We start from the raw sequence: 16,435 nt of genomic DNA on the forward strand, positions 1-16,435 counted from the left end.
TCTAATACGTTCGTCTTCTTTGAACCCTTTAATTTTCGATAACTGTCCGATACAATCTTCTTTTCCATTTTCTTCCTATTTCCTTTTTTCCTTTATCCCCCCCCACTTTACTTTAATATAGATATATCTTACAATAGTAAGATGACTATTTTTTTCTATCTTTAATACTAGACCAATTTCTTTTTTTTATTTTTCAAACAAAGGACTCATCATATAAGGTGTGAAAAACAAAAGAGAGAGAGAGAGAGAGAGAGAGAGAGAGAAATATTCCATTTTTCGAGATAATAGGCAAAATATTACTTCAACCGCATTGACAAGAGATTACACACATGTATGCGCGTCCATTGCGTTTCGAAAAAAAATTCCTGAAAAATGGGTAAAAGGGAAATAAGTGAAACGACTAGAGCGTATAATTTCAAAAGTGAGATGTAAAGAGAGAGAGAAAGAAGAGAATGAACACGCTCAGATAGATCGAATATTTCTAATAGATTAGTGTCATTTTTTTCCTCCCTCCTTCCCTTCTCATTCTTTTGTTCTTTCTTTCCCTTCTTTCTTTTTTATTTTTTATTTCTCCCCCATTCTTCCTAAAGTAAAATAGAGTTTCGTTTAAAGCGTGACACACGAATATAACCGTAACCACGTAACCACGATAAATGTCAAAGTTCGTAGGATGTTCGTAATGATCGTAGGCTTTTTTTTCAAGATGAATGATAACGCGACCGTATTATTTCAGTGAGACATGCCGATATATGTATGTATGTATGTATGTATGTATATATGCATGTATCGACGAGTTGAGAGGGAAAAAATAAAACAAAAAATATACAGAAAGATATGATCAAAAATTATTGGTACAAATTACGATGGGAAGAATGAGATTATCTTCAAAATATTTATATCGCGTATCGAATGTTATATTATAATTTTTGCGAAAATAAAATCGACCCGATGAATTCCTTTTTTGTCGAAACAAAAAATAAAGTAAAATACGAAGAGAGTTCGCATACATAAATAATATTTTCAATCGAACCTGATGCGAGAAAAATATTACTTTCCTTTCCTTTGTTTCTTTTCCAAATTCCCAAAAGCTCTCTGAATCTCTGAATCCCGTCCCCCTTCCTCCCTACTCCTCCTTTAAATTTTGCAATATCTTCGAAACAACTTATCGCGTTATTTTCTTATCGTCGGCAGAACGCAACGGGAATGTTAACGCAAGAAAAATAAATTGATAAATAACAAAATAAAAGGGAAGGAGAAGGGACGAGCTACGTAAAGTTGGAGATGAAAGAACAATAAATTTAATATATAATATTTAAATGCGAATATACATATATGACGCGTAAAATAAATAAAAATGAAATATCGTAAAGTGTATAACTGAAATTTTTCTCCCTTGGTGTTTCTACGGTAACGCGATTATTTTTAACGAGTATCGGCCTTTCTCAACAAAAGGCACAAATGTTCGAATACATGTCTTTGTCCTTGAAGAGGTCAACATAAGCGACGGTAGTTTTATGCTCGTGCGAGCAAAAAGTGTTGCTTGAATGAAAATTTTTATCAAGCATTTATACGGGATGTTTTTCATTTATATTATATAAATCTTATTCACTTCATAAATCTCTTAAAAAAATCGTATAAATCGTTATGTGTTTTCCAATGTGTTCATACTATTAAAAACTATCGTGAATAACACAAATATTTCAATATTCCTTTCGATATCTATCCATTAGAATTTGATATTCTCTGTGCAGTGTTTGTTATATGATATAATATACAACTCTACTAAGAGTGTATATAATTTAACACGCGACTGATTCACGGAAAATTCGGCAAAAACCAAATGGGTTTTCCTGTACAATCCGAATTTCATTCTTACGATCCGATTAAATCAATTTGACCGTCAACGGAAAAGGGATCCCTTTCAACTTGATGGAAATGCTATTAAGGCCTACGCAAGCACCATTACCGATCTCTCTCTCTCTCTCTCTCTCTCTCTCTCTCTTTTTCTCTCTCTCTCTCTTTCTTTCTATTTTTATACGCTTCGACTGGACCAAGATGATAAAGCATTCTAGGAACCTTCAATCCCGCATCGTCTATTTATAAACCTAGGAAAACGTACGTACATAAGATCGTAAAGGCAAATCATGTTACAAAAGCATCAAAGTCCTACTTATTAAGTATATTATTTAAATATTCTAAATGTTTATTAATTATGTTTTAAAAACTAAGATATCATCATCATCATCATTATTATTATTATTATTATTATTATTATTATTATTATTATTATTATTATTATGATTATTATTTTTATATTTAATCGAATGATCAAATTTGATATTTTCAGGCTGGATAAATTAACCATTAATGTATTTTCCTCCTATCATTTCGAGCGTGCTTATTCTATTAAAATGAACCATCCTACCGTTGATTCATTTCAATTTACAATCTCGAAAGGATCGATCGTTAGACGATATCATATGAAAAGAACGGTCCTTTTCAATCGCTCCTTCTTTAATTTGCGTTTTTTTCTGGGCTACCTCGTCCTTTTTATCTTTTTTTTCTTTTTTTTTTTTTTTCTTTTTTTTTTATTACCAACCCAGCTTACGGATATCAGCTTTTTATCAATTTATTCTATGTATTCTATAAGCCGAATGAAAAATGGGAAAAAAAGGAACGAAAATAAAAAAAAAAAAGGGATGAAAAAAAGAATACTCGAAGAAACAAAATGTAACAGATATTCGTGAACTTTTAATAAAAAAAAAAAAAAAAAAAGAAGAGAGAGAAAAATAATAAAAAAGAGAAAAACAGGAAAACCAAGCTCTCGAGTTGCATTACAATATTGCAAAATTTTTGTAAAGTTAAAAATTCCTTTAGATAGATTATAATATATACCATATATCTATCTATCTCTTTTTCTCTCTCGATACGTATATAAACCATCGAACCATATTATAATTCTTAGCAATTTTCTTCATCCACTAACGACCACGACGAAACCTTTTACGAAATATTAACATTTCTTCGATAACTTACATTAGACGAGATGAATTTAATCGATACGAAAAAAAAAATAAAAATAAAAATAAAAATTACATTCGTGTTATTTATGATAACTTTTTAATGAAATAGTTGATTAGTGAATATTGCAACAATTTTTTATTATCTCTCTCTCTCTTCCCTTTTTTTATAAATATAATAATATATTATATTAATATATTTATTGTTATGCACATAATTATACGTATAATCAGGAAAGAGAATTCAATTTCTAACCACATTGCAGAACTTTCCTCAAACCTTAATATACGCAGAAAAAGAGAGAGAGCGAGATGCACACAAAGAAACAAAATAAGGAAAAGAAAAAGAGAAAAAGAGTAAGTTGTTAACACTCGAAAGCACGTTGAAAACTATATAAGAGAATAAAATAAGAAAATCGGAATAGAGCATGGAGAATAAGGGAACAAAGTTTAACCAAAGTTCTATGATTGTGCGAGAATATTACAATTAAATTGATATTTAATCTTACGTCTCCGTAATTACATAATAATAATAATAATAATAATAATAATAATAATAAAATAATATAAACTATGTATAATTAATTAAAAAGTAAAAGAAAATTAATAATTATATAAACGGAATTAAATAAGAAAATCGAAAGAGAACATGGAAAATAGATGCGAATAAAACTTAATAATTATTTTATAATTGAATTGATACTTATTTAAATCTCTTGCATCTCTCGTAATTAGAAAACACAAAGAAAACAAAAAATAACAGAATAAATATAATTATTAAAAAAGTCAATCGAAATATTTGCACCATAAGCCCAAAAATAATATTACATTTTAATTGACGAAGGAAAAAAAATCAAAGCGATCTGTTTGTTTTTCTTCTTTAATCGATCATCAGATAGTCAGAGAGTTATTTTTTTTTTTCAAAAGATAGAAATGATTTCTCTCACGTTAGTGTTTCCCTTCAAATTTATCTGCTATATCATATATAAGAATAACTATTTTTATTTGTATTTTTTGTTCTGAAGGATGGAAGGCAATAACGAGAACAAATCAACGTAGTATAGATAGAAATTCACATTTTAAATCCTATTTTCTTTCAGACTATATATATAGAAATATATCATCGTATAATCGATGGGGGTAATAAAAGCCAATGTCTTTGCTATTCGAGAGAAAACAAGGAGAATGAGTAAAAGAGAGGTAAAAGATCGAAGAGAATAAACGACTTGGCGCACACTCACAACTTTCTCTCGACTTCCTCGTTATAATCCGGCAACGTTATTTCGTTGACTCTTTCTAAAGTATCAACAAAGGATCCTTATTTCTTGTAAATGCAAAAAGTAAGCAACATTTTATCTCGAATAGAGAGAAAGAAAAGAAAAAGGAAAGAAGACTCTTAAAAACGTTTCTTCCTTACCTCACTTCCTTTCTTTTCTTTCTTTCTTACATTTCTTTTTCAACGAGATACTATTTTTAATAGTTGTTTTTTTATTTTTTGTTATTTTATACACACGAAGTAACAATAATCTTGTGAATGCAAGAAAATACAAGAAAAAAAGCAAGAAAAACCGTATAAAATAATTAAACGTATGCATATAACATAGAATATAAATTACACGTGCGTAAATTTATGTAAGGCCGGGGTGTTCTCGTCCAACTCAATGAAAAGATAAAAAGAAAGGGAAATAAAAATGAGGGAGGAAAAAATGACCGAGTACGTAAATACACAATATCATAGTGAAAACTTCTACTTCTTCATTTCTCTTTTTCGTTTCTCTCACTTTCCTTCTCACTTTATAACGTTAATCTCTTTCACATAGGTTTTTTCGTGAAAACGCCAACTGGACGACATTTCTTCCTTTTACATTCATTTCCTAAAGCTCACGTATTTATGCATATATGTACGTGTCCATATACTTGCATATACATGTAAGTACTTAAGTAATTTAAGTTAAAACCGAGTTGGGTTACATATATTTCTCGATGTAACAAAGGAAAGAAAGAGATCGAATGAGAGAGAGGGAGAAAGAGAGAGAGAGGAAAGGAAAGAACATAGCAGTAATTTCAGCATCGTACGTGAGAAACTCGAGTATCGTTGGCCCTTACCCTTCTTGTTTGAAGATACACGTACGGTAGAACTTGTAGTTGTTCGTGCCAGAAGTGGCTACTCGTAGTAGAGACTTTTATCCTTGTCTTTGTCTCTCCCTCTCTCTTTCTCTCTCTCTTTCTTTTTCTTTCCTTCTTTCTTTCTTGAAACCTCTTCGTTTTACTCTACCTACCACTCGTATTTTCTTGTTCCTATCGTGTACTTGCAAGCTTTCTTCTTTCGCGGTGATAGAACTAACCCTGGATAAGGTCTGACTACGTGCAAAGCTTCCTTACATAACCTTCATTCTATCGAGGGTGGAACACGAAATGGAAATGTTTTCTGTATTCCATAGAATATATTTCTCGGATACAAGGATTCAGAATAACTTGGGTATTTGGAATCAATATTGACGAAAAATTTTCATGGTTCACTGACTATGATTTTTTTTTGGAAGAAATATTTTATCGTTATTCATATACATTTTTTCTTCTTCCTCTAATTTCATATCTTTTTCGTATATCTAATTATTTTCAAATACTGTTATTACACATTATTATTTTTTTTTTTTTAATATCATTCTCAAGCGTATGCGAATTATTATATTGACGATAGTTCTGATCAAATATTATAAAATCGTTTATTTCTTCTTCTTCTTCTTCTTCTCCTTTTTTTTTTTTTTTAAAGTAATAAGATAAAATGTAAAATAAATAAATGTGTGTTATCTGTTGAATCGTCTTGAAAAATTCGTTAGTACGTCGGTATACGGTGAGAAACATGAATAAAGCAAACAGGAAGTTAATGAGCAGAGCGCTAATACCGAGGAAGAAATTTCTGCTTGAAGATGCATGAATAATAATGTTCCCTCGATACTGTTCCCGCAAATTCGCCCTTACTTTTGGAATACATGTTAAAAAGGTGTGTACAAAGCTCTTGGTAATGACCGATTTAATATTCGCACTTTAAAAATCGCACTTTAATATTATGTTTTTTCTTTTACGATCGTGACGATTTTATTGCAATACGTAGTCTTTATTTTCTATCTAAAATTCGCGTGTTGTTGAAAAATTAAATCTTCGATAAAATTTATGTAAAATAATTAAATTCCATTTTACACTCAAGTTCGTATTACAAATTATGACAATATAATATTAAAAATTATCTCTGTTTAATCATTTAATAAGGAAATTATTATCACAGTCAAGAACAAAAAATTATAATTATTATAGAAAGAAAAGAGGAAACAAAACGTTTGATTTCAAATGCAATATTTTTTTCTCAAACCGAAGCGAATAAAAAATTACGATAATGACATGACATTTGGATTCGAAATAATAAGATATATTATACAATACGTTTTTTTATCTTTTATCGATTAAATAAAAATTAACATAAAAATGAAAGGAATAAATGAATAAAAATAGCGAAAACATAATGAGAAACTAGAGGCACAACTAGGTCTGACGATGGTGACCTTTTTTTATTTTTTATTATTTTCATTTTTTTTTTTTTAGAAATTTAATTGTAACGAGGTAGAAAAATGTCGACTTCGTGGTAGGTTTTGTGGACGAGCGATACGTGCATGCACATACATACACACACGGGCGCGCGCGCACGTGTCTCCTGAGCACCAAAGTGTATTCGTGTCTTTCATTAATGAAATGGAGGCAAACGCCTACGCGTTTGCCAAGGGTCAGCCTCACTTTGAAGGTCTCCGATTCCCGATTTAGATCCATACAGGTCGACAAACGTTCTCTCATATCTTTCCACGAATATTGATTTTTCTTTTTTTCCCCCTTTTATTTGCTTGTCAAAATTGAAAATAATGAAATTATAAGTTGGAAGAGTTGATTAGGAGCAAGAAACAAAATTTCAAAAAATAATCATAGGATTTGATGAGAAGGCAATCGATTATTTTATTACACCCCGATGAGATTAGGGAATATTATTTAATCTTTATCAATTCATTTTTATTAATATTGTTAATCGTATTATTATTATTATTTACGATAAGATAATGTTTTTCTAAAAGTTAGCAAGTACATAAATATGTTATAATGTTTTTTTATAATGGATAAGAGTTAAACTAGTCGTATTAAATATGTTCTCAATACTATCATTATTATTTAACGTATTTTTATAGCACGTAATTAATTTCATAATTATCGATATTAAACGTAATAAATTAACGCGTGCGCTTGGTAGATTAAAAAAATATGTATAGATTTATATTTGATGTATTTTAATGTTTCGCGATGTAATCGGCAATTAAACTTTTCACAAAAAAAAAGAAAAAGAAATACGATGACACCGTAATTATTCTATTACTCGTATTTTAATAATTAACACATAGCAGAGAGTTTTCATAAAATTCTATTAAAAAAATTATTTTCAGTTTCAATCTACTAAAATTCGTATTTATTGAGAACAAATTAATGAATATAGGAGGGATGAAATAATATGATAATAAAAAATGAATAAATTTTGTTTGTCGCGTCTTATTGTTAGGTCAATACTTTAAAAGAAGAACTTAAATGAATATACGTAAAACATCGTCGACATCTTTCGTCCTTGAAATTGACGTGTAGCTGTCCCAATTCCATAATATGACAGAAACACAGCCCGAGGACTCTTCAACGAGAGAGAGAGAGAGAAAGAGAGAGAGATATATATATATATATAGTTGTACCTTCTTTGCTTTCCGTGTACGACAAACACGTCGAATTAGAGCGCGTGCGCTTAACTCCCTTGGTAATTAATCTTTAATAAGGACTTTTCTGTCCGTTCTGTCCATTCCTTTTCTATTCAATATCATCCTTTCTACCTCTTTCCCTCTTTCCTCTCCCTACTACCCCCCCCCCCCCCCCCACTTTATAATCTTCCTTCACTCTTTTATTCCTGTGCACGAGCGAAAAGGCAGACTCAACGTCCGATATTTGCATTAAGTTTTCATGGTTCACCTCGAAGAAATAAGAAGCCAATTAACTTATCTATTTTTCTTTTAATTCTTTTTTTCCCCTTTCTTTTTTTCTTTTGTCTTTTGTTTCCTTTTTTTTATCCTCTATAAAAAAAAAAGCCTTTCTACTTCCGATCGAGAATAAAAAATAGAACGTAATTAATCTATCGTTCGATCTATCTAAATTCCATTACTTTTAAAAATAGATTTGTTCTATCGCAACGTTATCACGCACACGTGCGCGAATAAAATAAATAAATAAGTAATAAACTCTCGCAAAGTAATGAATGATATTCTTTTTATTATCTCTCTCTTCTCTTTCTCTCTCTTTTCTTGTTAAAGGTTCGAGTCAGTCTTTTTTAATCCTACGTTCATCGTGTTTTATAGTATTTCTTTCGCATTGACGGTATACAGTTCGTTTTTGTTTATTCTAACGGATCACTAATCATTCATTTTTCATTTGCCCACGTTGTTTGATTATAACGATCTTTTTTTTTTTTGAAAAAAAAAAGAATGCGAAGAGAAAAAAAATATAATATATAAGAAAAGAAGTGTCTGAGAATTTTTAACTAAACCGAAGCAAGCGAAGAAGAGTAATAAAAGAAAGCGAAGGGTGTCTCGAGTGTGTTACGACGAGTAAATTTTATTTTCACCCAGACAGACACTCAACTACCACGAAGAAAAAAGGATCCGCTCCGATTTTAGGAGCGTATGTTTTCACTCTTTTCATCCTTCTTTCCCTTTTCTTTCTTTCTTTCTTTTTTTCATTCTATCTTACTTTCTCATCCTTTCCATTTTCTCCCAAGTACTTGGCAATAAAATTCCTAGAACGAACGAACGAACGAATGAACGAGGATTTTTCCCCCTTTTTTGTGAGATTGCCAAAAACGATGAGGGAAAAAGTTGCTCAAAGGTGTCATAAAGACGAAACGAAAAGAAACGAAACGAAAAGAAGGAAGAAGGAAGAAGGAAGACGAAAAGGAAAGTCAAGAAGCATCGGCAGTTTTTTCTTACGGAACAAATCTAAATTTCCTATCGTATCGCAGAACTATGGGGTTTGCTTGGACATCTCAGAGACACCTAGATCCAAACGTCATAAAAATATTCAGAGAAAAAGAAAGAAAAAAAGAAAGAAAGAAAGAAAGAAAGAAAGAAAGAGAGAGAGAAGACAAGTGCAGGTAAGCTTTTCTGTTCTCGCCAGATATATTTCCTATCTGGAATAAGGTTTCTGGGATTAGAAAATTGTTCGTAGTCCTTTTTCGATTAAGATAGCAAAATAAAACGAAATAGAGAGAAAGGAAGAATAGAAAAGTTCACCAACATTCATCTTAAGACTCTCGACCACAATGTCCAGCTTTTTGAAAGTTTCGATTAAACGAAGAATAAAGAAGTTCAAAGCTTTCTTGCGGCAAATATATATAACGGGAAAATATACGAATAAAATCCTTTTTCCTTTTATATTATATATACATGTATATATATATTTAATATGAGTGTATGTATGTGTAAGTGTAGAACGGTTCGATGAAATCATAAAGAATTTAGGCTACTCTCTATAAATACCATTGCCAAGGTTTTTGGTATTATTGATCGTAGCTGACCGTAATAGCCAAATATCGGACCAGTTTAAGAAAACTTAATGGACTGATTAATGACCGATATATATATATAAATACGCACCTAACTAAATTACTTACTAAATAATCGTCTAAGTAGTTATACGTATAATCATGATTTAACCTATATAAATTTTCCTAGAAATTTAATATCGTCTAAAACAAAATTTGACATACTTCCTTTTCGAAAAAAAAAAATTCCTACAAATATATCGAAGTAATTTAAAGTTATTCCATTGCACACATCGTATCTTGTCAACTTGTTAACGAGCTCGATAATCGAGCATCGGGAATCAAATAGAAGTTACTTGCCAGAGAAACAAATCAGAAGTTCTTAATGAGTTTCTCTAAGCAACTTCAATAGTCGTACTAGTCGCGAATTGCGCGGAATATTATTTTCCTGAAGAGGAATTCGTTCCTACGGTATATTTGTTCGATAACAGAAGCAGAGAAAGAGAAAGAGAGAGAGAGAGAGAGGAAGAGAGAGGGGGAGAGGGGTTGAAAGAAAAAAGACCAAAAGTGAAAAGTAAAGTATGTATAAGTTTTTTCGAAGCTTGCGAGGAAACTTTACTGTGTGTTACACGTAGCAATCTGTTGCATGTGTCATGAGACTCTCTTCTCTCTTTTTTTTCTCTCTCTCTTTTTCTTTTATGTCATCAAATGATTACGATGATTACAAAGACAATTAGGGTGACTTCTAATGAATTTAACGAGAGAAGATATGAGTTTATCTTTTTCTCTCTCTCTCTCTCTCTCTCTCTCTCTCTCTCTCTTGAGATTAGGCGTGGTTACATATGGAAAAAGTAACTCTCGTGTTAAACAACGTGATAAAAAATAAGGAGATAGTATGTTATACAGAGATAGATAAAAACCGAAGAGGAAAAGTGAAATGAAAATTAATTAGAAAGTTCGTTAATTAAAGTCCTCCTCTCGTTGCATTGCAACGATAAAAGGCTAGAGGATCGAACTACCTCTGGGTAAAGGAGAAAAAAAAAAAAAGAAAAAAAAAAAAGAAATATTTTCTCTGCTGCGTATTTTTCTTTTTCTTTTTTTTCTCTTTTCGACAGAAATTTCGCATCGAATATAAGAGTTTGTCTAACGGGAATAGAGAAAAAAGAACTAACTAGGAAAGGGAAAAAAAAGAAGAACAAAGAGAGAGAGAGAAGAGAGAGAGAGAGAGAGAGAGAGTGTAAGAAAGTCTTTAGATTTTATCAGAGGGATCAGCAACGACGTCGAATTATTTATAGTTCGCACAGAGCAACGAGAATTATGCGTCGACGCGTGCCACGGATATTTTTACTGCAATTATTAATAAATTAACGGGATCTTAAGGATCCACGACGTTATGTTTAGTTCGTCTTACGTTGAGAAACCCTTTGTCTTTCTTTTCCTCGTAGCTTACGACATAAACTTCTTCGTAAATTATTATACCAACGAGCACACACGTTCATTACGTGTTCACGTGACATTTCATGACGTTTTATTGAAATTTTTTACTCTAGCTAAATCAATACAGAGATACAATTTTGTTAAATCTAATATAACGTATTAAAAATGATATTAATAAATAATATGATTAAAAATAATGGAAGAAACGTTTCTTATCTTGAATATCAAACAATTTCCAAATGAATTTTTGCCTATGTTATTTCGTAAAATCGTCACGTTGTCATATATTTCTTTTGTGTGTATGTCTTCCTCTCCCATTTTTCTTCATTTTCATCATCGGACGCGAGTATATAATACTCGAGAATGGCCGCAATAAAGTGTCTAGCGCAGCTCCGCGTGTGTTTACACGTAGAGATGAAGGGAGGAAACGTCATCCGACGTGAGTAGGCTTCGGGATCGATCTGCTGACATTTCTGGGTTACGTAATATTGCACTCCGCTTTACCTGCGAACTCTAAATGTGTCTTCTTACACAGTGAAAGATAGAAGAGGGGGACGGGAGGGGATGGGGGTAGAAAAAGACCGATACGAATGGAAACAGCCGAACTGATGAAGAAACGAAAAATACGGATTGTGTATTTCTGCTTCTGTTATATACTGTGTCGTTGCTGTTGCTTCTGCAGCTGTTGATAATGATGATGACAATGAAGAAAGACGATGATGATAATAATAATGATGATGATGATAATGATAATTTTGGATGGTGGTGAGAAACGTTGCTGAAATATGCACGCGTATACACGTTCTGTTCTCGAACTCCATTTTGTTGCAGCATGTACTTGAGGTCATTCTAAAGTGATGGGAATTATCTATGGTTATATTCTGAGCGAATATACCGCTTTATTTATACTGCGTTATGTATTTATCAACGTACAATTGTACGAAACTAGAGAGAGTGGGAAAGAAAGAGAGAGAGAGAGAGAGAAAGTGAAGAGAATATGAGACGATTTAGAAGCCCATCCACTCATCTCCGTTCCTATTTAATAGTCCAACCCCAGACTCACCATTTCCCTAATAAATTACTCGAATTTGCGCTTATGCGTTAAATGAAAGTCCGGAAAAGCTGCGTCCTATTGTCATAACCATGATGGCATTTCTTCATTTTAACTAACTTACCCATTATATCCACGTATGCATTTCAACGTAATCCTACTATCGTATAACTTGTACACTAATTACACTTTCGAAGTAGTTAGTTTTGTTTGTTTTTGAAGTTATCTAATTAATATTTAATCTGTTTTCGCGTCATTTATATTTCCTATACCTATCTCATAAATAATATACATATATTATATATTCGTAATTATAATATTTGTATTGGTAATAAATATTTTTTATAAATATGATAATAAAATCTTCGGGTGGTAGGGGAGGGACGAGCGGAGAGTATTTGTCGCTATTACAAATTGTCTCGTTATTTATTTAATTTCTTTTTTTATTTTTGGTTGAATGACTTTACGCTCAAACTTTTCCACTAATTTATCACAAAATCCTCGATAACGAACACCGTGTTTGCGTTCGGTAAATATTCGAATGTAACAATGAAAAGTTATATAGGTATACACATAGGAAGTCAATTGGGGTCCACGTTTTCGCTTGCACGAAAACTAACTCTATCTCCCTCTCTCTCTCTCTTTACCACGAGTTATTTTCGTGACCAACGAAAAGTTGTAAAACGTTTTCCACAAGCGAGCTTTACATTTCTATCTTTCTACCTTTTAATGTACCGAACGTCACGCGTTATGATTTACACCGGAGTCAAACACACCGAAATATATTCAATTGGTCGAAGGTTCGGTTGAAACATGAAAAATGTCGAAATATCAACGCGGAAATTCGCATAACAACAAATACGCGAGAGTTCGCTACGAAGAAAGTATGGAAGAAACAAATTTATGGCAATTTTATTACTAATGCATAATCACCCGTTACGACTCGCGTATCGTGAAAAAAAAGAATATTTATATATAGGAAACGAAGAAAAGAGAATTTCTCTTTCTTCTGTTGTTAATAAATTAAAAATTTGGAAAACGTTTACCATCGATTTTCATTGCGCGTCAGAGTCAAATTTGTATGAAAACGATTTTATTGTGTCGTCGAGAAATCTTCGTGAAAAAAAGACAAAAAATAAAGAATAATATTTAACGGAGAAAACAAAAAAGGGAAAAGGAATATTTTTTTCTCATTATCTTCGTTAAAAAATAAAAAAGACGAAATAAAAAAAAAAGCAATAAACCGTAATATACACGTACGTCGTTAATTCTCAAGTGGTGCATCTAAAGATTCATCTGGAAAATAAACTTTCAAAGATTTCTCTATTATCTACAGCAATTATTTATATTCGGAATTCTCAACATCAATTTCGGGTTTTACCTATAGCTTATGTGCTATTCGCAAGAGTAAACATTAGGCTATTTTCGTGAAGACATGCCATGTGAACGAGAGAGAATGAGAGAGACGAGAGAGGTGAAGGAAGGATTAGTAAAAGTATATTGCACCGATGACCCATCGGTATTCTATATTTGTACATTTACTATACTAACACATACATACGAAATATAACGAACGGATAAATTACTGCAAACGATCAATTTATCTTTTTATTTAAACAATTTCAAATATCTCTCTCTCCCTCATTCTCATTCTCTATAAAATATCACGTATGATTGTACATTCGCCATGTGTCCATAAATTTGTTTTATATTACATTCATTATATTTTATTTTTAAATTAATAATTAATTAACATTTGTCAAAATATATGAATTCCGTAGGTGCATGAAAAAATCCGTTACGCGACATTTCGAGTTCATTACATTTATTTAGCTCATTTTTTCTTTACCGTTATTTGAACAATTTTAAAATATATTTCTAGAAATTTTGTTCTCAACACGTGTTCGTATAATTTAATTTTCGTCTTAAAAGTAGAAACGTGTATAAATATAATTACACGAAAACCTTACAAAATATCGAGAGTAAGTTGGTGTTGTCACATTTATCAGATTTTTGCATACGCGTAGTACAAAATGTTACCTATAAAGTAGATGATTGTATTAGGAGTAAAAAAATAAAATGGTATAAAAAAAAAAAAAAAAAAAGAAAAAAGAAAGAAAGAAGGAAAAAAGGAAAAAGCACAAATGGAGGAAAAAAAAAATTACTCTTGTTCGATATTTAAGCACTATCTCAAGGAAGAAACTTTTTTCACGTTATCGTCGTCGTGAAAATTTATCTCCCTTTCCAAAGTAAAGGGAAGACGTTTTGAGGGCAGCTGCGAATCTTTTTCCTTGAGATCGCTCTACATCGTACCTTTTTTAATGCAACGCATTTTTCTTCGAGCTACTCTACTAGCAACATTTTCCTCTTTCATTCTCATATTCTCCTCTCTCTCTCTCTCTCTCTCTCTTTCTTTCTTGTCTAGCAAGCAGTTTGCTACACCAGCAATTCCGTTGGGTTACCCTTACCGAGGCATACGAAAGTTCAGTTAGAACAGAAGGAAGATGAAAATGAGGAAGAGGAACAGGATGAGAAGGAGGAGGAGGAGGGTTGGAAAATTTGCGACGAAGTAAAAGAGAAAGAAGAGCAGATTTAGTACTGCGCTTATGACATAAAGTAATTTTTCCACTTCGAAGGAAAAGAAAGGAACCATACAGTATCGAAAAAGATAGAGAGAGAGAGAGAACAAAAAGAAGGTTAATTTAAAAAGATAATAAAAAGATAGAAATTCGCATTTTTCGAATAGTGATAACTGGCTCGTAAACGAACATATTATACGCTCCTCTTTTCATCGTATCTACTCAATTAATCTATACTAAATGGAATTTTTTATCCATAGGTATTACCTTCATAAAGTATGAATCATTGTATTGAATCACTCTTACGTAATAACATTTTTTTCATTCCTTTATTTTTGCTTATAACTTTCGAATATATTTCCTACTCTTTAAGCACTTTATTTAATTAATAAAATAATTCGACAAAAAAATCAAACAGTTATATTTAAAAAGAAAAAATAAAGCAGAAGATTATAATAATAATAATAATAATAATAATACTGTTAAAACTTTACATAGAAATAAGTAAATTTGCTTTTTGAAGTTGTTAAATTTCTATATAAGATTTAGAAAGGTTTCCACGAAGAAAGTTGAGTAAGCTACTTAAAGATAATATCAAAAGAGCTACCACGGAAATCTCTTCCTAAACGAGCTCCGATACCAAGCGTAATAACTTAATCGAGGTTCTACGTTGGACCGTCAAATATTACTGACGAATATCGACGGGCTATTGAACAGGATTTCCGTTCTAGCTATACACACACACACACATACACACACATGGATACACCTCTCCTCTCGACTCTTCTTCGATCATGAATTTCTAGACGATATGAGGAAGAGCATCACTGATATTACACGAATTCAAATTTTCGTATTGATTATCTCTGACACGTATCATTATTCGTTCTGATAAGTGATAACGATTAAATCAAATAAAAAATAATCATGATGATGATAATAATAATAATAATAATAATGATATGTCAAGCATGTCAACGATTTACCTGAAAATATCTAAATTGTCTCATCTTGTCCCATCTTGTCCCATCGACCACGACAGAGATGAGTACCATCGAATATTCCAACTTTCTTTTATGATTTAATAACCCGTGAAAGGATCAGAAGATGCATGCGATGCATATCGATAAGCAAGGATCTTGTTATCTTGAAGAAAACTTTTACTGAATACACACTGTGCTTCTCCTTTATGTCCCACTGTGTTAGTCCTTAGAGTCAACAGCTTTCTCTCTGAAACGTAAACACGAACGTGTTAGATGTTAGAAAAGCTTTACTTACGATCTCATTGTACGTGAGTCGCTACGTTTACGTGACAAGATACGACAATGCATAAAAGTATTAGTGAAAAACGTTGTGAAAAGTTTCGATGAAAGATTTTAAACAATTTATCTTATCTTATCTTTTTCATTTTTCTTACCTTTTCTTTTCTTTTTTATTATTATTATTATTATTATTATTATTACGCGAATGGAAGTATATGCAAAAATAGAAAAAGTAATATTCAACGTGTTAAACTTGAAATCTGTTAGGTAAATAAATCAAATCAAATCGAATAGAAAGAAAAATGTAGAAATAAAGAAGAAAAAATAAAAGAAAACTAGTTAGAAATTCTCTAACGGATTCGCAAAACTCTCACAATCAGTAGATTTACAAAAAGAGTGATCGATACGCATGAACTCTCTCATGCTTTCGACAGTTAAGAGAGAAACCGATATTCGCGTTTAATTCTCTCTCTCTC

The 16,435-nt window shown here is 31.5% G+C and overlaps 1 protein-coding gene and 1 long non-coding RNA gene across 5 annotated transcripts in view; one reads left to right on the forward strand and one right to left on the reverse strand.

Moving 5' to 3' along the window:
- LOC106792842 overlaps positions 1-16,435 on the reverse strand; it is a 127,383-nt gene that overhangs the window by 33,091 nt on the left and 77,857 nt on the right. For both annotated transcript variants that reach the window (XR_001382350.1, XR_001382349.1), the window contains exon 2: positions 15,684-15,927. This is a non-coding gene — a long non-coding RNA (uncharacterized LOC106792842). The remainder of the gene's footprint in view (positions 1-15,683; positions 15,928-16,435) is intronic.
- Positions 1-16,435, forward strand: part of LOC106792803 (small conductance calcium-activated potassium channel protein) — a 149,431-nt gene that overhangs the window by 30,322 nt on the left and 102,674 nt on the right. The window lies entirely within an intron of this gene.

This window comes from Polistes canadensis, unplaced genomic scaffold (assembly GCF_001313835.1).
Source record: "Polistes canadensis isolate GaletaPanama2010 unplaced genomic scaffold, ASM131383v1 scaffold_10, whole genome shotgun sequence".
NCBI classification, from domain to species: domain Eukaryota; kingdom Metazoa; phylum Arthropoda; class Insecta; order Hymenoptera; family Vespidae; genus Polistes; species Polistes canadensis.